This window comes from Odontesthes bonariensis, chromosome 19, assembly GCF_027942865.1.
Source record: "Odontesthes bonariensis isolate fOdoBon6 chromosome 19, fOdoBon6.hap1, whole genome shotgun sequence".
Lineage (NCBI taxonomy): Eukaryota > Metazoa > Chordata > Actinopteri > Atheriniformes > Atherinopsidae > Odontesthes > Odontesthes bonariensis.
In genome coordinates, this window is record NC_134524.1 from 21729036 (window position 1) to 21748405 (window position 19370).

Consider the following 19370-nt stretch of genomic DNA (forward strand, 5'->3'; position numbering starts at 1 on the left):
TGCATAGGCTTAAAAAAGACATATATAGGGCTATTATATTTTATAAAGACACTCGTGTCTTGGGGGTGGACTCCCTCCAGGGATTCCCTCAGCCACTGCCCTCACGTTAGAGGTGGCGGTGCTGGGCACCACCCGTTTTACGGGCATCTGCCTTCTTTCTGTTGGCTCAGTAGAAGTCTGTGTTAGTTTAAATAGGCTTAATTATTTAACAGAACATGATATAGATGATGACTCTAAATTGTCCTTCGGAGTGACTGTGAGTGTGTATGGTTGTTTGTCTCGTTTGTCTCTATGTGGCCCTGTGATGGACTGGCGGCCTGTCCAGGGTGTACCCATTGACCGCTGGGATAGGCTCCAGCCCCCCCGCGACCCAACCGACGAATTCAGCGGTATAGATAATGGATGGATGGATGATATAGATGAGAAGACATAGTTTATGTGTGTGAAAACAGCATTATGTTGGGAATAAAATAACTGCACAGTCAAATAGCCACTTAATATTTACTTTACAGTGTAAAACATGATCAAAATGAGGTACCTCCATGCCGAGGTCTCACCTGTTTGAACAATGTTTTTATATTTCATCTTAAACTGCTGCCAGGAGCGCTTCTCCCCTGCGGGATTGCACCTAAATGAAAAAAATGAATGGGCTACCATTCAAGCAGTTTCCCTGTAATATTATTGTGATTGCAAAGGACTACATTTAAACTTACACTTTTGCTGCTGCAACGGTGTTGCACTTATTTCTAAAAACGTATTGAAACTCGCCGTATGAGCGCATTAAGATTTCCAATTCGAGGTTGGTGAAAAACGTAGCCCCTCCTCTTCCCCGTTGCCAAGGTGACTCGTCGAATCGGGGCTCCATTGATGCTGGCTTTTTAAAGTTGTGGCGCACGCGCTAAACTCAAGGTGAACTTACTCAGAGTTGATTAACCTCACTCAAATCAGCGTTTCTGGAACCGAAAACTCAGGGTTTTCTATCTCAGAGTAGATCAACTCAGAGATCAGGAATAGACTCAGAGTTGGTTGAACCTGCTACGTGAAACGGACCCCAGGTGAAGAAGCACAGGGTACTAAGTACATGAGATACAGTTTGCCACCGCTCAAAAAAACACAGAGTATTACAAATTGTTAGCAAAATCTAAGATACCATATTGCTGTCAAAGCTCTTATTTAATCAGTTTTATTCTTTGTGCTGACAGTAACATTGACAAAGCTGATTCTGTGTTGTTTTCATGTTGTAATAGGCAGCCTCTGCAGGTGACTTATACAGAACATCATTTTACGCGAAAATCATCTAATTGTTTAAAAAAAAACAATAAAACAATTGGACAGAACTAAGCCCCAAGATGCTTCAAGATAATACAAGAACAATTACCTAAAGTGATGTTGTCCAGATCTAAATAAATAGTCCAGGTTTGACTGTGATTAAGTCCTGTGCCGCCTACAAACATTTTAGGCTACATAATGGGTTGTTTTTTTTTAAATGTGACATTGCTCATTTTTCTAAGAGGGAGACTCAGGAAGTGCTGATTATGCTCGCAGCGTTGGGTCTTGCACAAACAAATTGTGATGTTAGAGTCATACTAGTTCATACCAGCTACACAACCAGCTACACCATTGAAATAGCACAAGAATAGGTGATACAAGAAGTGGGGAATTTATACAGAAACATAACTGAGTGACAAGGAACTTTTGAGTTGTATCTTTCTAAAAAAAATGTTCATCTATTTTTGCCATTTCCTGGGGAAATCATGTGACACATTCTGGAACTCTGGCATTCTGGCATTCGTGACTCCCAGGACCCCTTTCATCCACGAAGGCAAGAGCTCAAGCTATTTGATAAAAACACACATGCACACGAGTTGCCATTAAGTCATTCAATTCACTGACATCCTTTACTTTGACTTATGACTAGACCAGGAAGCAGGCAGTCTCACTCTTACCCATCCACTTTCCCCCACTCTTTCATGTCCATCTCACTCTCTAGCATCCTTCCCTATTCCACACATTCCCTTTTCACAGAGCCCCCTCCTCCTAACTCCCTCTCACCCTCTGCTTCTTTCTCAAGTGACAGCACCACAGTGGAGAGCTGAAGGGAGATCAAACGAGAAGGAAATTTCAAAATAACCACCGTCAGACAGGTGCATGTGAATGGGAACAGATAGTGGTGGCCACAGGGCGCAGCGAGGAAATCTACAAGGAGCCACGTGGGATGTAATTCGCGCTTTACCTCACACTTTCATATGATTTCAAAGGATGCTCCCGAGACCAGTAGCAACACAGTGGGATGTTAGAGTATCAACTCCGATTTCATGTTGGAAAACACCCAGCCAGGGACATCACACGATTCTCTGCTCATTTCACGTGTCAGAGTATTATTTGGATATTTTAATGACATTCCGAGTGCTTTTGGGAACGAATAGAAATCGACGTGGAACACATCACACCATCCTGTTTTAGGGAAACTGGAGACAATCGTAGGCAATTGTCATTCTCCCTGTCAGAAAGGGTGGGTTAGTAGGACACCGATGCGGACTCCAGAAATGAGAAAAGCAAGCTTGGTTTATTTTACAAAAAAGGTTTCAACAAAAAGTGCGGCTGAGCCGGACACCAAAAACTAAACTGTGGCGAAAACTGGATATGGCTATGGCTATGGCTATGGCTATGAATAAACAAGAAAGGTACTTAACTGTGGTGTGGCATGAAAGGTGAATGCAGGGAACGAATTCACAAAATGAAAGGGGAGCGTGGAAACTAAATAGTGAACTGAGTGATTGACAAATCACTGGAGAAATCGCTGGAGTGCAGCTGGGGAACGATGGACAGGTGAAGTGAGTGAACTAATGACCTGGCATGGGAAGTGAGAAAAAAGGCAATGGCAAACTTAACTAAACATTGACTTAAACTAATACGTGACTAAGCATGATAAACACAAAACCAAAAACATGGGAAAAAACCCCATGAACGTGACACTCCCGGCTTTCGGTGTTTTTTTAATTCTGTTTTTGCTTTGTAAAGCCCCTTTGAATTGCAATTTTGTGTTTGAAAAGTGCTATACAAATAAAGTTGAGTTGCAAACATGTTTTCAACTGAAAAAGAAAGTCAAAAACTTGTGCCGTCTGTCACCCCAGACACCGTTAACTACTCTGCTTTTGTATATTTACCGTAAATTACACGTAACTGCATATCTGGTGTATAATTACGCGTGTGTGAGTGAACAAGTGAGCCTGGGTCACCTTTGATATTCCCTTTCTTAGCTGGTATGGATGCCTGTTGTGTAGCCACACTCGATCCATTTCTTAAATAATGATATAATTCATGCTGTGAGGGAAATTAAAAGTTTCCTTTTTAATTTTTTTTTCTCATATAATCCATCTCTAACCTGTACTTCCTCAGAACTTTATCTTTTGAGAGCTCCTTCGTCTTCACTGTGCCTCTTGCTCAGTGGTGCTGCAGATTCTGGTCTTGCAGTGGAGAATCTCCATACAGAGAAATGCAGTTAACAATTGGTCTTTCTCATTTTATGCCAATAATATATTAGCCTGATAATAATCTGATACGACACATGCACAAGGAGGAATAGCAGACATTCATTTACAATGAACACTGGAGGAATTATTTATTTGTTTGCCCTTTCAGCTTTCTAAACACAAGCAAACAGCATGTGCAGTACTGGAATACACAATTTCTTTATGACCATAAAAAGATTTTGGACCTCTGAAATGTCAGGCCAGGCAGTGAAAAGTATACATATAAAAACGCATGCGATGATCTTGCACATACTAGCTTTTCATCTGGTTAAATATAGAGCAGCATGAATTAGAAAGTGTTTATGTCAATAAACTCACACTGGAAAAAAATCAAAGTCTTACCTAGTATATTTGTCTCATTTCTAGTCAAAATATCTCATTACACTTAATATAAGACACAACTGCCTAACAAGTACTATTTCAGCAAGATATAGGGACTTGTTTGAAGACAACACATCTTGAATATCTTGTTAAATGAAAAAGTCTTGAAAACAAATTGTTTTGCGTCACATATCATATGAAACCAGCTTTTTTTGACATTTGAAGAGGTTTTTAAGCTAATTTCAAGATCACTTTTTATCTCAAAAGTCCTAAATATCACATCTTATTTCAAGAAATCTTGACAAGCTGATTTTTACTAGTTCCATTGGCAGATTTTTTGCTTATTTCAAGCAAAAAACGTCTTGTATTTGTTGTTTTTTTACTTATTTTTGGAGGGGCATTTTTTTGCAGTGTGGCTGCATACTGTCGAAGTGCGCAGCCATACACTCGGATAACTCGGACTTGAAATGGAGGCACGCCAGCATCACTGCCGTGGTGTTTGCCTCCAGGGTTCAGTTTGACTGAACTTAATAAATCCTTTAATGTAAAATTGAAGTGTGAATTATGCAACAGCAACAACTGGTGTGGGCTTGTGTGTGTGTGTGTGTGTGTGTGTGTGTGTGTGTGTGTGTGTGTGTGTGTGTGGGGAGGGGGGGGGGGGTGTGATTCATACAGTTATGCTTGAAACAAAGAAATCAGAGCAAAGACGAGAATTTGTTATCAATGTTTTACAGTCTGTTACTGTAGACCGTGAGATGCAAATCTATAAAAGTTGTTTCTTTGTGGGGGGTTTCTTTTGTCAGCTGCATCTTCTTCAGCCCTTATTCTGGGTGACATGTTAGTCACAATGATGAATTCTTTGATGATGCGTGAAAGGAACAGGTTGGTATTTAGAACCTTCACTTTGTCAGTTGCTTTTTGTTCTTGAGCACACAGCAGTCACAGTTCATTGTTAGGGTTTCTTTCTTTTTTCAATTATTTTTTGGGGCTTTTTATGCCTTTATTATATAGGACAGTGTAGAGAGACAGGAAGCAGGGGGCAGAGAGAGGGGAAACAACACGCAGCAAAGGGCCGTCCGATGCGGGATTCGAACCGGGGCCAGCTGCAGCGAAGACTATAGCCTCTTACGGTGCGTTCAGACCAGATGCGGTGCGAATTTTTCGCGCGACGTGATTACATACAAAGTCAATGCATGGACGCGAATTCAAGCCGGCGGTGCGAATGGCGCTTTTGAGGCGGCGCGAATGACGCGAATACCGCCGCGCGAATGACAAGACGCGAATTCGCGCAAGTTCCGAAAATCCAACTTTGGCGAAATATTCGCGTCACGGCAGCCTATCAGCGTTGAGATTCTGGACGACAGTGACGTCATGCGTCCCGGGATCTTTTTAATTGATTTATCTGCCACTCACCGGAGACAGATGGACAGGCGCTCCGCAGCTGACATAGAGCGCCTGTAGTTGGTGTCCTGCCGAGAGATCACGGCACCGATCCTCCCAAGCAGGTCATCAAACTGGGTCCTGGTGAGCCTGAAATACCGCTGGAAGCGGCCGTCATCCAGACGCAACTCCTGGAGAAGGCGGTGATGTCACTGACCCAGACACGACGTCGTGTGCGTTTCCGACGAATCTCGGACTGCCACAGCAGGTACAAGGACGCGATGGTACTTATATCAGCCATGGTTGATGAGAGAATGAAATGGAAGGAATGGCGCCAAATAGCCCCTTGAGCGAAAATCCGCTCGTTGTTTACTCGCACGAATAACGCGAGTAAATTCAACTACACCCGCGGCAAAACTCGCGCGAGTAACGGTCCGGTCTGAACGCACCGTTATACATGGGGTGTCTGCTGTACCCACTACACCACAGACCGCCCCAATTGTTAGGGTTTCTAATTGTGTTGTTTTAAAGAGGGTTCAACAAAATATCGCTGAACAAGTTTCCGACCAACACGAAGAGTCCGTGTAAGGAATTTGAGCAGCTAGATACAGTATCATCCTGAAGAATTCCATAGACACGAGAAAGACCTCTACCTTCAGCCTCATGAATGTTCTGGGAACATGAAGCTTCGACTGAAAAGAAAGAGGGTGGATGAAGATGAGATGGAGAACGGAAGCCTTGACAGCACTTCCCCGCCAACAAAGAGGGGTCAAGGCTTCTGAAGAAAAACGAAAAGCAGAAGCCCCCCTGACATCATTCCAAACAATAGTAAGATTAGGATGGAAGATGAGTAAGACTCGGCTATAGCGAGCTTTTCTAAGGACGTCCCGTCCACTTTGAAGCAGGCCTCCAGATGTGACGGAGCCAGAAAAGAACACAGAGAAGGAAAGGCTACTTTACATCAGGCAAGGAGAGGAGGGAGCACTTCCATCAGGGACTCGTGCCAGCTAAGGATCTCGCATCTGTGATGCATTGAGATTCGGTGCAGCTCCATGAAGAGTTTCCATAAATGAAGGTTGCCTCTTCCTACATCAGCGAGAGGCAAGTGTGGCAATGTGGAAAGCTGCGGAGCGTCATCAAGGGCAGGAAGGTTGTCCACCTGAACATGTTGGGTGTTTTGGTGGTGAGGTGATTGAACATTCCCTCCTGGGATACCACGATGACACCTTGTGTCTACCAAACGGAGTGCACTTCACCATAAAAGGAAACCAACTCTGTCCGAGCAGCATCTGATGGCACCATCATCATGAAGATTCTCCAGTAAACTGCTCCGTGGAAGACCTCAGACACTCAGACTGCACCTATGTCGCATTCAATTTGTAGATAGAAAATAGTTTTGGTCTTTTTCAACTTTAACCAAATAAGATGAGTTATAAACACACTGCACACAGCAAACTAGGGCCACAGCAAACTTCTTCCCAAAGAAAAGACGGAATAGGTAGTTTGTCAGCACACGATTTTAAAGCTGGTAAATTGGTTAAGACTATGGCAACAGTTCAGTACGAGCTGTCAGGCCTTGAGACTGCAGGGGGCAAACAAAAAGCATAAAGACATAGCATGAAATGTTATTTATGCTATTTATTCTGTTTAGCAAGCTGTAAGAACCCCCATTTATCTTTTGAAATAAAGATAAATGATGCATCATAGCATGTACTGTGTAATCTGCAGTGGACCCCTGCAAGCTGGATGCCTAGAATAGGTCGCAACAGACTTGAAAAAGCATCAACTTCTCTCATAAGCCACCTTTTCACGTGTGTTGCGCCTTATTGACGCAATAAATACTTCTTCGTTGACTTGGTGCTGTTCCTGTTCTTGTAGTTCACACATGCCAAAGACAAGGAGACAAATCAGCCCCGCATCACTGTCCTTACAGACACCGAGCCGTTGTCGCAGACTCAGACTCAGTGACAGCACTGTTGGTTAGAGGGGCGCCTCCTTTGATGCCGGCTTGATGTGTATAAGCACACACCGGGTGGGATCCTTTTCGTCTCGAGTACATTATCCCTCGCCGGCTCAGAGGGGGATCAGCGGAAAGTCAGTTCAACCTCCAGTTCCACCCCTTCACATTGAAACATCAATCCCAGCTGGAAAAGGCATATGTGACCCGCTCTGGCGAAATGAGTCGGAAGTCGCAACATTCTATTTTGAGGTACCGGGCAGATAACGTGAAAAAACAATGGATTAAAAAAATTTCAATTTAGCTAATTTCAAAGAATAGACATTAAAAAACAATCTCCCAAAGTTGTATAGTCTATATAATTGAGGAAAGGCACGTAAATGACAATTCAAATTGACTTGCAAGTTGTATTAAATGCGTTAAAATTGAACAGGTTGAACAAATTCATCGACTCCTCTCCCGTTAACGTCTACCGTTCCTATTACCTCTGAGGATTTGCCTTTACCTCTGAAACGTCTCTATCTCTGCTCGCTTCATAAAACCAATCAAAATGCTTAAAAATGTACACACACAGTGACACAAAGGCCCACAATAGGCGGGATGTCACGTTTCGAGTGACTGGTGCACGTCATTGGTCCATCCATCACTCTGTCAAACTAGCTATCTGTGTTGGTGTAGCCTAAACTAATCGTAGAAAGTCTCCCAATATTCGTCATTGTCAAAAAAGTCATCATCTTATATTACAATATTAGTATCGTGTAGTACTGTAGTATAGTGTAGTGTGTTGATCTGTGTTTTTGTTTTAAAATGTCATTCGCTAAAGAAAGTAGAGTCGCCAAACCTTTAAACTCTCGTGGCGTCCAATTTTAGCTCTGCTGCTGGACAGCAAGACTTGCTAGCGCTAGTTACAGATTTTTTTTGGAGCTGAGGTGATATCTTCTAAAGAAGAAAATGACAGCGATGTCAAAGACTCGGATATGGAAAAGGAGCAAGAATTCACCACTCATGTGGAAGATGACGATGAAGTCATTGAGCAACCTGTGACTGATATTAATGAGGTGACGAGGGCTATGTCGAGCTGTGAAGCAGTGTGTGTGGGAACAAAAATAAATATTTTCTAATCATTTGGGCTTCAGTCTGGTTTAATACCATTTTATATGTGTACAAATAACTTTGGTAAAATTAAGCTTTAAGATAAAGAGTTTATCCCTTTACTTTCACAGGATTTTGAAAGATATCAACAAAAAAACGGGCAAAAAACTTTACACGCAATTTTCTCAGGTTTTCAATCGTAAAAAGAGGGTGAAAGATCATAAATCAAATGGCCATATTTTGAAAACCATCCAACGTATGACTTTGACTATGGTATCATTTTAAAGCTTATTTCCATTCCTTTCTTTTGATACCAAAATCTCAATTTTGACATTTGGGTCACTGTGACTCATTTTGCTGGATCAGGTCACATATGTCAAAAAAGTGATAGAGCATCAAGTCATGAGGAAAAGATATGTGTCATTCACATTTACTGTTGATAATGATTTAGAAAACAGTTATTAAGCCTTAAAGGTTTATATTTTTGTCCAATCAGCTTTCATGTATTAACCCAGTAAGACCAAGATATAGAAAGAAAATGAGCAAAAGTTTTTGACCGGAACTCACTCGGATATTGTTTCAGGAGGCCTCTGATGTAGAAATGAAAAGGTTTTCAGATTTTTTTTTACATTTTAGTAAGTTTTTAGGGAAATGTTGTAAATTTGCCACTATCTGGAGGCACCTGCAGGCATTTCTCCCTGAATGAATTCAGCCATGTTTCTGAGTTTGTCCTTCTTTTCCATCTCTGACACAGTTGTTTATCATACTAAAAGGAACACACACATGAATGTTTTTCAAAATAACTAAATATGTACACGTTCTACACGTTTTAATAAACACACACACACACAAAAAAAAAATATTTAGGGAATTTTACTTACTTTAATCCTGACAAATCCAATCATGCAAAAAACAAAGGAGATGAGCTCAACGGGAAATTTGCAGGTAGAGTGAGTTCACGGTGAGATGACCGGACCTAGAAACACCTTTTCTGTCCAATAGCATTGAGGACAAACAATAGGACCCATTAACTATGTAAATGTGGTCTTGAGAAAAAAAAAGCAATTTTTTTTTGTGATCACTTTTAACAATTCTAAAAAAAAAACACTGATGTTGTAAATTTGCAACTGTGGGTCTTACAAGCTCAACATTTATATTATATATTATAATGTTATTTTCATTCAATTGAATTATTTGATTATACTATAACTGGACATTGAGGAATTATCATGTCCACATTATTTACACATGTTACAGACAGACAGTAAGACAGTAATATTAGTCTGTAAACCGTGTTTACAGACTAATATGACAGCTCTCGAATAATTACTGCTGTGACTTTGTCATCACTTCCATCTCAATTCTTTTTCTAATGCAATATGCATGTCAACACACTGACTGAATCTCATTGTTTCTCACAGAACCCTCAGTCGTGGTTGCCAGTTTTCTCCAAATGTAACACTGTCCTCAGCCATCGAATCGATTGAGACTCAAATTCAATGCTCCCAAGAGTCTTTGACTGAGATCAATTGGATCCATGCTTGAGCAAAGTCTCTGTACCCCAAATGCATTTGAACAGGTTTTCCACATGAAATAAAACCCAATTTTCTTTTTTTTTTTTTAAAAGAAAAAAAGAAAAATTCTGGGTTTTTTTTTCAGTTTAGTGATTTTTCATGTCATTTTGCATGAAACATGTAAATTCACAATCTACTTCTGCAATTGCATTAATATTTTTGCTGTTACGATGCAAAAAGTGTTAAGAATAAGTTAAACAATCTTGCTTTTAAGTGGCTGAAATGTACCGAGGCAAACGCCTCTCACAAGACAAGGTTAAGTGTCCTTTACGGGCTTGTCTTCCAAGGAGAAGTTCACCTGAAAAGTGATGTGCACATTTTATTGATCTTTTTTTTTATAGTTTTCTCCATCTTGTTAGTATGTTGCTGTTGTCCTCATCCTGGTTCTTTTGGCCCAGAGGACTTTCAGTTTATTCCTCACATAAATCAAAGGTTGTTTTTTTTTTTTTTTGTTTTTTTTTTTGTTGAACTGCAGTCACAGCGGTCCTTTAACAGAGGATGTAGGATAAGATGACAAAGATCTGGCTAAAATTGGAATTCAAAATGAGACGATCTTGTTCATTTAGTCATTCCAGATGATGCAGTTTCCCTACAGTTCAATCATCCCTCCAATTAAGAATACATATGGAGAGCTTTATATTTGGCTATATTTCAGCTTTATATGTTGAGAACTGAGCATCTTAGTTACAGCAATTACACCACTGCATGTCAACGTTTTACTTTGTGTGTGTGTGTTACAGACAAACAGCACATACAATACTTTAGTATATGTGAAGTGTAGCAGCTACAAATGCAGAAGGTGCCATTAGTCTCCAAAATGAAAACTTAAATTGAAGAGTCTTTAATGGTTTTTTTCGAGCAGCAATCTGCTATACACTGATATATAACCTTGGTAGCTCTCTAATAGCTTTTTCAAGCCCCTGGGATTAAGTATGAACCAATAAAAAGTGGGCTGGGTAAAGCCACTGGGAGAGTTACAATTTACACGTTGAGTTTGTGGAATGGGATTGTGGTGGATTATAAAAGCCCAGGCTGCCTTTGTTATCTAAACTGCCAGACTAAGAGACAGTTGTACGTGATCCACTCAAAAGGACAGGAAACGTCAGAATGGAATTTAAAAAATTTGGGGATTTTGTTTACTTTCTTTCCTTCCCCACCTGCTTATTTGAACTTCACTATACGTCCCTATTCACACTGCAGCATGTTTACCCCTCTCAGCACACATAAACCTATTTGTGGTTCATAAAGCCACTAAAGGTCTCTGTGATAAAACGATCACATAAGAAATGTACATGCTGCAGGAACTTGGCTCTGCAGCTCCGAAGTTTCCAGAGAACTCTGGGACTGATAAAAAAAAAAGCGCAGAGCTCTGACACAAAAGTGTGAACAAGTCTGAACTGAGATTACATACAAGGGCAAAGAAAAGGTGAGATGCAATTTAATTTTAGTCAGCTTCTGATGCAGTTTCACTGTTGTCCTCCTGACAAGAGAGACAACTATGAATTTGGCCCAATTTTGGCAGAGAAACTTTTGTTATTAATGCTAATTTAATCATTTGCATGCAGGGTAAGAGGACATTTTTCATAATGTAAGACTTAAGCTGTGCTATAAAGCATAGATGGAAAGTCACAGAGCCACAAGACATCTCCCTTAAGTGTGCAAGTCACATAAAACATTTCAAAGAGGGAATAACAGCCTTTGGAAAGATCCCAAAAGAAGAAAACCAAAGGGAAAACAGGCCTTTCGGTCTAATGCATTTAGATAATATGCATTAAGAACACATTTATGCATCTATTAGAGAGTCTCAGAACATGATTCTCACTATGATACTTTCATATCCTGTTTTTTCTTTTTCTTTTATGTTTCATACATACTCCACACAAGCTTTACTCCAGGCTTTTTACAGACCTTAAAGAAATACTAGAGAAACGTGTGAACTTTACATTGACTTTTGGTATGCACATTTTTCGGACCTGAAACTGCCCCGGAGTGCCCGGGAGCTGAGCTGACTTTGGTTTACACCCCTACGCCAAACCATTATGCCATTTTTTTGAAGTGGAGTTGTGTGAAGTACTTCTGACATTCAGTCATCCTGGCCACAAAAACCAGATAAAGACTTTGACAGACTTACGTCTCTGTCTGGGTTTTACAAGGTAACCTCTAACTTTTTTTTATTATCTTTATACAGCGTGAAAACTGTTATTCTTGGGCTTTTTCAGTCTGACAGACAATACGTTTTCATTACAGGGCTGAGTTTCCATTACCTTAAAGACATAAAAGGCCATCACCCTCTAATGTTCACTGATCAATATTTAAAGACCACAGATGACGGCGTGTCATGAAACATTACTTTTTTTCCCGCAGCTGGAAGTCTCAATTCTTCATTCATTGCATCGATTTCTCACAGCAGTCCACCTTATTCATTTTTACTGCAGGCAATGCATTTTTTGGATATATCACGTTCCTCTTTAAAATATCACAATGAAAAATGGCATAGAAAAGGTACACAGACACGCTGACAACGTTTTGTTTTGGAGCGATAAAGAAAAAGGTTACTTAGACTTAAACATTGGCATTTGAATGATGGATACCACTTTGTACGCTGCATTCAAGAATTCAGTCCCTCTTTCAGTTAATTGTAGCTTGGAAATCCAAAGCTTGACACAAGCAATTTCATTGTTGTAATTTCATTACAACGAAAGGGTGTAATCAGGCTGAAGAAGCCTCTATAAAAATTAATGTAGCACCAACCCACCACTTCAGGTCAAAACTCCAAACCAAGATAATGTTGTCGCACAAGCACCAGTTATCGTTGTTTCACATGACTTATTCTCACATTGCTCTTGTGAGATTTTTCCAGGAGAGACAATTTCAGGCAAAATTAAATTCTCCTCTGCTGAATGACTTAATCTAGCACCACAGCTGTCACTACACGCTTATATAACGCATGACTGTTGGGAAACATATGGAAAAGAGCTTAAGTTGATTCATATGGTGGATAATTCAAGAGTGCTCCCATGTAATTGGGATACCTACAAGATACTCGCACAGCAAAATAACCAGCCTGAGATTTTTTTGTATAAAAAAAAAGACGAAACCTGTCTTTTCCTCAAGTTTCAGTGTAAATGTGATATTTTTCATCCTCCTCGTGATGTTACTTCAGTAAATTCCATGTCCAAAACAAACGACATTCCACTTAAATATGGATAAATTACTAAATGCATGTCAGTGGCTCCGAAATGTTTCATGACATATGCATCTGATTTGTCCCACGTTTCAGTGGCAGCTGAGGTAAACCAGCCCTGAATAGGATTAAGCGGGGTATAGAAAATAGAAGGATGGATTTCTGTCAAGGGGATTGCAAAAGTAGTTATGTAAGGATTTAAGAAAGAATAAAGCCATTTCTTATCTATCCCGCTGACCAGCCTGCTTGGTTACCAAGTGATGAATCTTGCCCTGAGTGGGGGAAATGACTCTGGTTGCATTATGCTGCCCAAACCATTGACAGCATTTTTCTAACCTTAACCAAGTAATTTTTGATGTCGCAGTTTGGTGCCTAAACCTAACCTAAAGGTTGGATTGTCCACTTTACTCACAATAAAATGTTTACAGTATAGAAGACTCACAAGTCTGTATTTTCATTTAATTTAATTTCATTCATTCATGTCAGATACTACTTGAAGGTAGTGGTGCGGAATGATCTATCCATTTTCATAGTTACATCATATAAACAAACGCCATCAGGATATGTACATTCCAAATCTGAGCTGATGGACAGCAAAAGATTACTGTTTTTGGTTGAGAACATATTGTCATTAATATTTTTTTTTTTCCGATTTGTACTTTGTTCACCAACACAAGCACTAACTACAGCTGTAACTATGTAATCGTATCAAATATCCTAATAATGAATTAATATTACCAAGAAAACGCAATTAAATGTCAGAACAAATCAATGGTGGTAATCAATTGTTTTTAGAGGCAGCATGGCCCCCTTGCTGTAACGTCTTTGCAAGTATTTCAAACAAGAGTTCCATTACAACTTCCGACTAACATGCTAATAGTTCCGACTTAACAACTTAAGTTTGTGATATGTTTCCTGTACAAAATTTAGCCGATCATTTCTGAAATCCTGTGACTCTGGGAAAGAATACAATAAAAACTGCGACTTTATGGTGGACCAAGCAATTTTCACTGGGTAGCTAGCTATGTTAGCAGTGACTAGCACTAGCATGCTCTGTTAGCTTCATTGCTGTTGACTCACAGCAGCAATTAATGATGGATCATGTCGAGTGAAATAGTGTACAACTTCTTTGTGGGCGTTATGTAGCACAACCAAAATGGCTTACCACAAATTTCCTTCGGAATCAATAAATGATCTATCTATCTGTCTATCTATCCATCTATCTATCTATCTATCTATCTAATATAGGCTATGTAGTTAAAAAGCGGACAATTTGAACACAGCCTCCTCCTAAAGAAATTTGTTTTTTGGTCCTATTCTTCCTAATGAACAAACGAATTGTGTCTCAGTAAAGCTGAGTGACCATCTGCTAATTAACTTTTTTCTGTCATTGTTTACATAATGGCAAAACGATATATGACATCTGGTAAGGCATGTTTGAAGCAAAATCTCCTTATGTCACGGAATTATACGAGACAAGGTTGGCCTTAAATTGTTTCTGAGAGAGGTTGTAGGACATTCCACGGTCAAAGGGGTTTACACAAGGGAAGGTCAATCACTGTTACATTATCTGATAAGCTTTTTTTTTATGGCTAATTTGGGAACCAGGCTGCATGGTAGTGCATCAGTTCACACTCGCCTTAAATCTTGGCAGAAGCTTCTGTGATTGCATGTGCCAGCGCGGGTTCCTTTCGGGTACTCTGGGTTCCTTCTACCCTACAGAAACATGCATGTTAGTATGACTGGTGATACTGGTGGTACGTGCATGCATACGTGGTCGTTTGTCTTATTTGTCTGTGCGCCCGTGTGATGTACTGGCCACCTGTCCAGGGTACCCTGCCTCTCGCCCAGTGCCAGCTGGGACAGGCTCCCGCCTCCCCTGCAATCATGAATCGAATGAAGCAGGTATGAAAAATGAATGAGGAATGAATGGATGAATAATTTTGGAATCCAACAGCTCTGAATACCACGGCTCAGTTCATTTCACTGTAACCAACCAAGTGACTTTGTTGTTGGGTTTTAGCCTCCATCTGACCCCCGACTGCCCCACCCCACAGACGGGCAGATCATTGCATGCATTCACACAAACAATTCCCACTTTGGTATAGTATATTGGCTATATAGATGTTTTCAGGGATGAACACACACGCACTTGCACGGCCCAACAAGCTCACCACCTAATCACCTTCCATTTGATTCCCTGAATTACCGGGCTCCACCTCGAAATCTATTTTCAGACACTGATCCCAGCAGTTTCTGCTCTTTCCTGTGCAGCCACTCAACTCAGATCAAGTCTTTCTCTGAAGGTTGTTTTTTTTTTTTTTTTTTTCATACAAGAAAAAAGTCAAAACGTATGTCAATGCCGGCTGATTAACTCTGATTTATTCTGGAAATCTAATAAGGGAGATGGGGCCGATAGATATGGCATTTTCAGTGGGGAGATCCAAAGGCAAAATGGAATATGTTTGTTGTGTTATGTTCATATCAGATGGGGAGGAATTGCTTTGTGTACATGTCTGAAGATCTGTGTGACTGTTGTTCTGTCTGCTTACAACCCCCATCATTTCCTTTTTTCCCCCTCCAAAACCAAACAAGTGAACGAGAAAGATCTGCACTTCAAACCTAAATCCAACCGTGACTATAATAGCAAACAAGACCATATGACTGGAATGATGTGTCAAGCATGAGAAATCACTTCTACAAATAAATATTTTGTTTCATGTTAAGAATATAATTTTTTATCACAGAACACAAGCACACGCTTCTTTAGAAACTGAAATTAGATACCGAGTCAAAGTCTTGGATGACAAGTAGGAATTAAACCTTTCTTTTTCCTCTGCATTGTGACAGAAAATCAAAACGGAGTACAACCAGGGAATTGTGGCAAGCCAAATATGGCTTGCCACATACTAGCTTGCTTACTGAAACAGGCACTGCTGCCAGTTCTTCTTTTGTCCTCCACTTGTCCAGTTTCCTCAAATTTCCCCAAAGGACACACTGCACACCATGCTGAGATATGCCAAGTTTTCAGCTAACAGCTCTTTTTGGTGCAAAAATACTATTTCATGTCTGTCAGACTGTGTTACCTTTACTGATTTGTGTAGATGCAAGAAATGGGAAGAATGTTTTTTTTTTTCAACAACGGGCTGCAAATGAAGTAACCAAAAGTATAATTTCGAATTTGTTCTTTGCTAAGTTGCCTGTTTCGTGTTGAAACGACTCTTTTCCATTCATCGAAATTAAGTCCCTTTTCAATCTGCTTGAACAATTCATAGATCAGTGTTAAGTGGCTTGACAAACAGAAAGCAAATTTTCTCTGAAAATGGTCAAGGACTGGGCTGAAAATGATTGAAAAAGCAGCCAGTGTTCACAGAAAAGTTTTTCATAGACCTTCGGAGAGACTGAAGAATTATTGCTCAAGGCCACTTTAAGATATCACAAGAAAGTATTGCTCCTTGGAATCAAAATATAAAGAAAAAAAACGAGGGTGGCTCAAGACACAGCACCACATTTATCAAATCAAATCAAACTTTATTTATATAGCACCTTTCATACTAAAAAAGCAGCACAAAGTGCTTTACATAATAAAATCAGTAATCAAATCAATTCATGCATAAACTCACACACAACATCACACCGACAACCACACTGCACACATACTACCCCCCCACCACCCCCAACATGAGCAACATCAATATCAACAACAATCAACATTAAAATCTGGCTTGACGCTGAAGTGAGGAAACGGTATCTTGGGGATCTGTCCACACCGGGAGCCAGCCCACCAATGACCACAAAGGCCGCCACCACGGGGAACCGCCCGGATCAGGGCAGGCCGGCATCCACACCACAGCCAGGGCTGCAGTGCAGGATCCCCCCGCCCCCCCGAACCAGGGCCATCCCCACAGTAATGACCCCACAGACCGAGTGGGCATAGTCCCCGGTGTGGAAGATCCCCATGAGGAAAAACACTGGATAAATAAGTGTAAAATAAGTATATAATAAAATAAAATAATAATAAATAAATAGATATTTTAAATAATGGATGAATATATAAAAGTAAACTAAAACAAAACAAACAAAAAATAATAATATATTTATATATATAAAATAATAAATAAATAAATAAATGAATGAAATAAAATTCAGCTGTAAGCTAAACTAAAAAGGTAGGTCTTGAGCCTCTTTTTAAAAACATCAACATTCTCTGCAGCCCTGAGGTTCTCTGGCAGGCTGTTCCACAGACGAGGTCCATAATAGTGGAACGACGTCTCACCATAAGTTTTTATTCGAACTTTAGGAACAACTAAAAGGCCGGTACCAGAGGACCTCAGGGTCCGCGAGGGCTCATAATTTAAAAGCAGATCAGATAGATAAGAAGGCCCAAGACCATTAAGACATTTATAAACATCTAAAAGAACCTTAAAATCAACCCTGAAATGCACGGGGAGCCAATGCAGCGATTTTAAAACTGGTGTAATGTGTTCCCGTCCTCTGGTCTTGGTCAGCACACGTGCAGCTGAATTCTGTATTAATTGTAGGTAATGAATACTTTTTTTGGGAAGACCAGAAAGCAGGGCATTACAATAATCTATTCTACTAGAAATAAAAGCATGCAACAGCACCTCCGTACTGGCAAGAGAGAGAAATGGGCGTACTCTGGCAATATTTTTAAGATGATAAAATCCTGTCTTTGTTACATTTCTAATATGTTGGATAAAATCCAGCTCAGAGTCAAAAAGAACCCCCAGATTTTTTACATGTTGAGAAGATTTAAAATTTTGTAGTTTGGGTAAAATTATCTCTCTCTTGTCTTCAGGACCAATAATTAGGCCTAAAACTTCAGTCTTGCCCTGGTTGAGCTGTAAGAAATTCTCTGCCATCCATGACTTTATATCTAAAATACAGTTTAAAAGAACGTTAACTGGTTCTAGGTCATCAGGAGACAGACTGTGTTTAGTTTTAACACAGTCTACTGAGAACGAAATTTGGAACGCTTTATCTGCCAAGAATCTCATTAAATGGGACAGTTTAATATTACTTAAGAGTTCCCCGTTAAAGTGGTAATTATGCTGTCACAATGCCTCAAATCTGACAAACGCCAGAGTTTGACGTCCCATCTCAAGGGGCCAACCAATTCAGTGTTCAAAAAACATATATTTGCATTCGTGGCACAACCAGCCCCCCCCCCCCCCCCCCCCGCAAATGCTGCACATGAAACGCCACTTGTGGCTCAGTCTTTAGGGATGAAACTGAAGGAAGCAGCGTTTTGCCACACAGATCATCTGTTTTAAAGGCGGAGGAGAGAGGAGGGGGAAAAAAATATTGTCCCAAAATGTCCCAAACGCTCTAATCCTCCATGGGGGACGTTCATTTAAAAATAAACGCGCGCACATGCACAGACGAGGTAAACACAAACGTGTGGTTTGTTCTCAGGCTGGTGCAGGTGCTTGTTCCTGAATACCAAGCCAGAGTGCCGTCAACAAAGCGGGGATGGATAACCAGCCACACCCTCTCTGAGCAGGGCACGTAGTCCCGGACCTGAAGGCGGACTGATCAACACATTTACAGCTGACTTTGTCTTCGAGTAGGGCCGCCAGAATCCTCTTTGGCTACAACACCGACCAAACAAGAGTGGATTGTGGAACAACATTTCTTCCACCTGAACCGAATTTTTCATTAACTGTGTTGGTCCAGATAGAAACGAGGGTGACTGTTTTAATCCCCGAGTGTTCTCCACAACAGCAGAAACTCCACCAGTTCATCCACCTGTGGTGAAGTTTAACGCATTCTCCTACTCTTCTCTGCAGGGATGCTCCGGTGCGCGCACCCTGCGTCGGTCAGATTCCCTCATATCGACCACTGATCTCCTCAAAGTTGTCTCATTCTAATAGGTTCAGCGTGCTGCATGTGTAATATCACAAACTTTCAGATGGTTTCTCTGCACATAACCCAAACAGCTGTGACCCTGCACGCTTTGTCAAAGCAGCAAGGGCGCGTAAATGTGGTCATCTTTTCATTCGCGATGTGCGGTTTGACTGGAACTAAAGGGGTTTACTCACCAGTGAAGACATCCGATCTTTTTCCTTCGAGTCCCAGCAGGTTTTTTTTTTTTTTTTTTTTTTTTTTTTGCTTCTGTATCCTCTTCTCTTTTTGCGCTACCTACTACATGTTAATGTCCTCTGTAGTCTTATTGGAGGCACGCAAAGCCCACAGCCGGGCTTAGTACGCGTCTTGGCAGGGTTTTTGTTCAGTTCGTCCCAAACACATCAGCAGAGGAGCAGTGCGGACAGACGGGACTCGTTCCACCGAGCGCGCACAGAGACGCG

General features: G+C 40.7%; 1 protein-coding gene across 1 annotated transcript in view; it reads right to left on the reverse strand.

Annotated features, from left to right (window-relative positions):
* Positions 1-19160, reverse strand: part of htr2cl1 (5-hydroxytryptamine (serotonin) receptor 2C, G protein-coupled-like 1) — a 186687-nt gene extending 167527 nt beyond the window's left edge. Inside the window, exon 1 of the mRNA XM_075451399.1 lies at positions 19104-19160. The gene's annotated coding sequence lies outside the window, so the exon portion shown is untranslated. The remainder of the gene's footprint in view (positions 1-19103) is intronic.
* Between the last annotated feature and the right edge of the window lie 210 nt (positions 19161-19370).